The sequence below is a fragment of the Myotis davidii genome, unplaced genomic scaffold, assembly GCF_000327345.1.
Source record: "Myotis davidii unplaced genomic scaffold, ASM32734v1 scaffold177, whole genome shotgun sequence".
Taxonomy (NCBI): domain Eukaryota; kingdom Metazoa; phylum Chordata; class Mammalia; order Chiroptera; family Vespertilionidae; genus Myotis; species Myotis davidii.
The window spans coordinates 419,902-426,397 of NW_006287960.1; the positions used below are offsets into that span (position 1 = coordinate 419,902).

General features: G+C 36.5%; 1 protein-coding gene across 2 annotated transcripts in view; it reads left to right on the plus strand.

Moving 5' to 3' along the window:
- KLHL13 (kelch like family member 13) overlaps nucleotides 1-6,496 on the plus strand; it is a 125,268-nt gene that overhangs the window by 30,095 nt on the left and 88,677 nt on the right. The window lies entirely within an intron of this gene.

Sequence of the window (6,496 nt, forward strand, 5' to 3'; positions counted from 1 at the left end):
AATCTCTAAAAATCAATGGAAAAATATCCTTGAGAATTAATAAAAATTTAAAAAACAAACCCCAAAAACATTAAACCATAAAGGCTAAAATTTAACTTTTAAAAGGGAAACTTTAGCCTGGACGGCATGGCTCAGTGGTTGAGCATTGACCTATGAGCCAGGAGGTCAAGGTTTGATTCCCGATCAGGGCACATGCCCGGGTTGCAGGCTCGATCCCCAGTATGGACTGTGCAGGAAGCAGCCAATTAATGATTCTCTCTCATCATTGATGTTTCTATCTCTCTCTCCCTTTCCCTCTCCAAAATCAATAAAAATATATTTAAAAAATATCCTTTTACCCTTTCCTTAATGAAATGATAATGATGAGGGATTCTGTACCTTATTATCTGAAAGCCTTAAGGCGAGATATGTTTCAGAATTTAGGTTCTTATTGGATGTTAGACAGGGAATACAGTGCCTATAATCAATAGTACTTAACTTCAGCCCGGGTTGAGTTGGTACCTTGAAACCAGTTACAGTAATATTTCTGCAGTGAAATGGAAGAATATTTATACTAAGTGAGATAGAATTAGCTGTGGATAGCCTCACATTTGTTCAGGTCAGGGTTTACTGCCAGATGAGTTCAGATCAGTTCGGATTTTGCTGCCAAATGAGTTACAGGCAAGAAAAAAAAGGACGATTTGATCTCCAATTATTTGGATTTTGAAATTGTGGATAAAGGGTCATGGGCTTATAATTGCCTTTAAAATATTATTTCTTTGGAAAATAAAGTTGGCTACCCTTTGTAGGACCCCAAGATGTTTTTGAAATTTCTCTGGTCCACAAAACCCAAAAGCATGGGAAAACACTCCCTTTGAAAGCTGTTGAAGTGATTATAACTTAACTCATCCCTAGCAAATGATAATGTAATCTTTGAATGTTGCAAGATTCCTCAAATAGACTTAATCAAAGTAAGTTGAAATTAAGTTTATCTTGTAGCAATTTTAGGAAACTGGAGCAAGAGAGAAAGTTGCAGAAACCACCCACATTTCCCAGTGATAGGTTGGGATTCTCTGTGAGATTGGTTTTAATAGAAAGATCCTCTGGGATACATTTGTTTTGGCCAATTGATAAGTGAACTTTAGACCCTGGAGAGAGGTCTGTGTTGGGGAAGGGCAACCACCAGTAGCTATGTTAAGTTAACTGATTAATTTTTGGCATTTATGGGTTATGTTTCTATTAATCAGATGTGACTAACAATTTCTATCTCATATGTTTAAAATGAGTTAGCAGCCATTGGAGCACTTTGATAATATAGACCACCTTACCATGTAAAATTGTTATTTTGAGGAGTAATTCCATACTGCATAATCATGTGTATCATTGTCCAATCTGGCTTCCTGTTGGAGAGGTAATTTGATCTCTTTATTTTACATGGTCTTTTAAGGCTCTCTTCTCTAGCATCCTAGCAGGATATACTATCTAAGTTAGAAGTATAATAGTCTTTGCCTTCAAAATTTGTGAAGGCAAGCTTACCTAATTAAAGGGTGTCCCAAAATTCACACAAGAAGTAATTTTGATAGAAAACACAAGTTTATAATTAAAAATTGTAAATTTTTTATTGATTCATAAAGTATACAGTATAGGGTTACGTATGGAATAGCATATCAGGTAAATGGCCTCCATGGCTTTCCTGGCACATACGCCCGAGAAACAATTCAATTACTGCATGAGTCATTTCCTGGTCGTGTAATTTCCCATTTTGGTGATCAGAATTGGCCGCCCAGATCATGCCAGAAAAGCCATGGAGGCCGTTTACCCGATATTCTATTCCATACATAACCCTATACTATATACTTTATGAATCAATAAAAAAGTTACAATTTTTAATTATAAACCTGTGTTTTCTATCAAAATTACTTCTTGCATGAATTTTGGGACACCCTTTATAACCTCATAAGTGGATATGTGTTGGTGGTATACATCTATATGTCCTATGAAGTAATAGAATCAAAGCAACACAGCTCCATAATTCTTATTGTAGCAAGTTTTTTCCAGAATGTGGACTTGGTAAAACAATAGTTAGGTATTGTACCTAACTATGCTGTAATTTGGTGTTTCCTTGCTTACAAACATTGTTTCTCTGTTAAAAATGTGCCTCTTGTTGATTTATTGATCCTCAGCTTCAGTTTCACCCTTTTTGCCTGCTCTGTGAACATGGACCCAAGCCCTTTAAATATTTGTTTCCTTGACCAACTGGTATGAAAGTTCTGTCAATAAGAGGGGGCCAGAAAGGCAGATCAGGAAGAGAGGGTTTTGCTTCCTGGTTTCTGAAACTCATATATCTTTTCTAGTGCTCAGCTTCTTTACCTAAATGTCAGTAGCTTTTCCTATTGCCCCCTTTAGATAGTTATGGCTTACCAGTGCTTCTGGTAAGGCACTTTCCGGAGGATGTGTTTCAGTATGTTCCAAATGGTAGGCTCATCTTTAGAATTTCTGGAAAATCCAAAGATAAGCACCACAGGAAATTCTCTGCCCTTCAGTGAGCTGTGCCCTCTCCAAAGAAGGCCTGGATCTTGGCCCTAGGTAAACAACGAGCACTTCCTTGAACCCTTACACACTGCATCTCAGCCCTGGAAGAGGGGTCTCTTCCTAAGTGTTCTTTCTCAGCCTTAGGAGTAGTTGTTTCTGATATCTGTGATTCCTCTATTTTTTAGAATTCCCTTTAATCATTACTAGTCAATTGCTTATCACTCCAATTCCATGTTATTCCAATTTCCCGTTATAGTTAATAATTCCTTATGTGAAACTCCCAGTTCAAATTACTGTTTGGTTTCTCTCTTCTGATTAGACCTAGACAGAAGCAACCAGTTAAAGGTTCCTATGATATCATTGTGCCTATAGGTGAAAACACTAAGATAAAAACATTTTAAATATCCTTTAGGAAAATACCTTAAAATAACATAAAGTTGAAATGTCCTTGCCATGGAGCCTCTATATACCTGTGTATTTATCTCTCCTCTCTCTCTGTGTGCCCCAACATTGCTTAGGTGTTACCCGTCTCCTCCTGTTCTGTTCTCATTTGCCTTTATAAGCTTTGTTTGTAATCCCAACTTTGCCTTTAATAAGATATCAGTTGACCTCTCTGTTTCTCAATTTCATTCTTGGTGAGACAGAGATAATAAAAGATCATAAATTAATGAAATAAATGACAAGAAAGTGTTTTGTAGTTAGTAGGGCATCATACAAATAAATTGTGAGTATGTGAAAGTTTATTTTTGTATTATTATTTATTAATTATTATGTTATTTTCCATATGAAAAACTCTAAACCTAATTTTGTCCCACCCTGAATATAATTTTTAGATGAAGTAGAATGTTCTGGGTGCTAAAAAAAAAAAGCAAATAGGATATGGGAGTCCAGACAACTATATTTTCATTGTGGCCTGAAGATTTGTGGTTTAGTTCCAAGGAATGCTGCCTGATCTTGAAGGATCTAAGCTGCCATTTGTTAAATTGCTGTGACACAAATGGGCTTTGTGTGAGGCACTTTACATATGTTATCATATTTAATCTTTACATTTATTCTTATTTCTTCCATTTTTTTATTATGACTTGGACTTATTTTCAAAATATTTTCCTTGAGGGCAGAGTTATAGAGTTTTATTCACTTATTTTGTTTCATTGAAACCCTCCTGTGTTTCAATTAAATGTAGGAATAATCAATGGCAGTAAAAGTCTTCAAGTCAGAAAATTTTAATTTTTATGCAGCTTTTCAGGTATGTTCTGTTCTTGTATATATCCATGGATACTTGTGTTTGAACAATTGGTTAAGTGCTTTCACCTTAGATCAAGAATAAAGATTCTCTATGATAATCTCTATATTGATAAAGGGAATGATTTGTTTAAAAATTATTCTCTCTTGTTTGCCAGGAGCTAGTGTCAGTGGGTGTAGAACATTCTAGGGGGTTACATGGTTGACTACAGGAAGAAATGTAGCATACTACTTAAACTAGAGATGGGTGCTCTTTGAATGCAAAATATTCTGTCAAATTACAAAATGAGTGCATCTCTCAGTGGAAGATGTTGCAAAGTGCAAGTGACTGTGAGTCCTGAAAGCACTTATCTGCACAGGTTGGATTCTATGATATGTCCACCAAAGACAAATCACCTTTCTCTTATAAGTCAAGAGTTATGAGTCTTCAGATTTATTAGAAACCCCTTCTTCAGTTTTGAATTCCTTTGTGATGATTGTGTACTCTTCCTTTGTCAGTCTGCAGACAAGATGGAAACTTCCTGTTTGTCTGGCAAACAAATATGAGAGATAGCCTGTGCCGCTTTAAGAAATACCTCCTATTAGATTGGAGTTTTCTGAAGTATGCTGCACATGCTACGGCGCTATGCAGACTGCTGACAGTACACAGGTTTATACTTTAAATTGGAATTGTTTTGTTATTTCAAGTCTCAATGCTTTTTATAAAAAAAGCCTACTGTATCACACTTGTGATTTCATGGATTTTATTGCTGAAGTCAACACTAGAGCAAGTAACAACACCTTGTTCAGACCAATTGAATTACTGGTGCAGGGCTCAGATATGCCTGAGACTGCATGGCTGCAATCTTTTAAGGGCTAGAGCAAAATTTTACATCCAGAAAATGGTAAGTTTCAAATATACAAAGTATTTATAGGATATGCAATTGTGAATTGGAATCAGGCTTGTGGATTGGAATGTATTTTTTTCCTGTTTTGTTGTTAAACTAACATGCTCTGTGGATAAAATGGAATTTTTAAAATGTGAAGGTTCCAGACTGTGATGAATATCCTAATACTAATGCATGATTTTGATGAAATTAGTCATGTACCTTCAGATATGAAGACCTAATTTAGTAATTGCCTGAACCATCTGCTACTGATGTAAAAGGACCAACTGCAAAGAAAATCACACAAATGTAATGAAAATTATTCTAAATTTGTGTTTTACATAGGCATGATGAGAATTAATCTTTTTTCTTATATATCATATGTTTGGAGAAATGTTCTGGTATGAAACCTTCCAATTCCACCTGCTATTCTATATAATAAACAGCTAATATGCAAATTGATCATCATGCCCTTGCACAAGATGGTCACCCCCATGTGGTCATAAGATGGCCATCACAAGATGGCTGGCAAGGGAAGGCAGCTGGCAGGCAGAAGTGGTTAGGAGCAATCAGGTAGGCAGGCAGGCAAGCAGTTGGGAGTCAGCAGTCCTGGATTGTGAGAGGGATGTCCCACTGCCAGTTTAGGCCCTGTGGGATCGAGCCTAAAGCAGTAGTCGGACATGCCCCGAGGGGTCCCAGATTGGAGAGGGTACAGGCTGGGCTGAGGGAAATCCCCCCAGTGCACAAATTGGGCCTCTAGTTTTAAAATATACAAGGAGTATTGTATAAAACCTACTTCAGAGGTTCCTCAAAAAGTTAAACATAGATTTGCCATATGACTCAGAAATTTCTCTTCTAGGTATATGTCCAAAATAACTGAAAACAGGTAGTCAAACAAATATATGTACACATATCTTCACAGTAATACTATTAACAAGAGCCAAGAGGTGGAAATATCTCAAAATGTCTATTGATGAATACGGATAAACAAACCATGGTATATACATACAGTGTTATATTTAGCCACAAACAGGAATGAAATACTGATAACACTATACATGCTCAATGAAAGAAACCTGGCACAAAAGATCACATAGTATATGATTCCATTTATGTGAAATATCAAAATAGATAAATCCATACAGACACAATACATATTGGTGGTTGCCATTGGCTGTGGGGAGAGGAGAATACGGAGCAACTGTTTACTAGATTTGAGTTTTTATTTTGGGGTGATGACAATATTTTGAGACAAGATAGATTAGATAGAGTTGGTGATTGCCCAACATCTGGAATTCACTATAGGCCACTAAATTGTTCATTAAAAATTTTGATTTGATATTATGTGAAAATCATTTCAAAAATACCCCAAAAGACAAAAATCCTACCCCATAGTGTGGTGAGTGTGGCACTGTGTGGGTACTAGGATATTAGGTTGTGCACAAACATTTATTGCTTTAGCAGATATGTATTGTGAGGGTATAAAAAAATGACTTTCCTTCCACCTTGTAAGTTCTTCTAGCTGGGCTAGTCAAATTAACAGAGACAGATTAACAGGAGAAAATGCCCAATGTTTATTATATGAATGTACATTCAGGGATACCATAAGATAGGAGATCCTCAAAGAGTCATTGGGCAGTTGAGGTTTATATGCCACGATGGACAAAGGAGAAGGGGGGAAAGCATCTAGATTACAAAGGGAAATCAGGCAATTCATAGTTAGAAGAGAAAGAGAGAACAAGTGGCAAACAAATTTCTGCTATAGGTACCTGTAGGCACCCAGTAACAATGGGTCATGGGGGATCCTACTTAATACATCCTTGTGTGGATCCTTTCCAAAGTATTACAAATATCCCTTTTTTCCCCCATTGGCACCC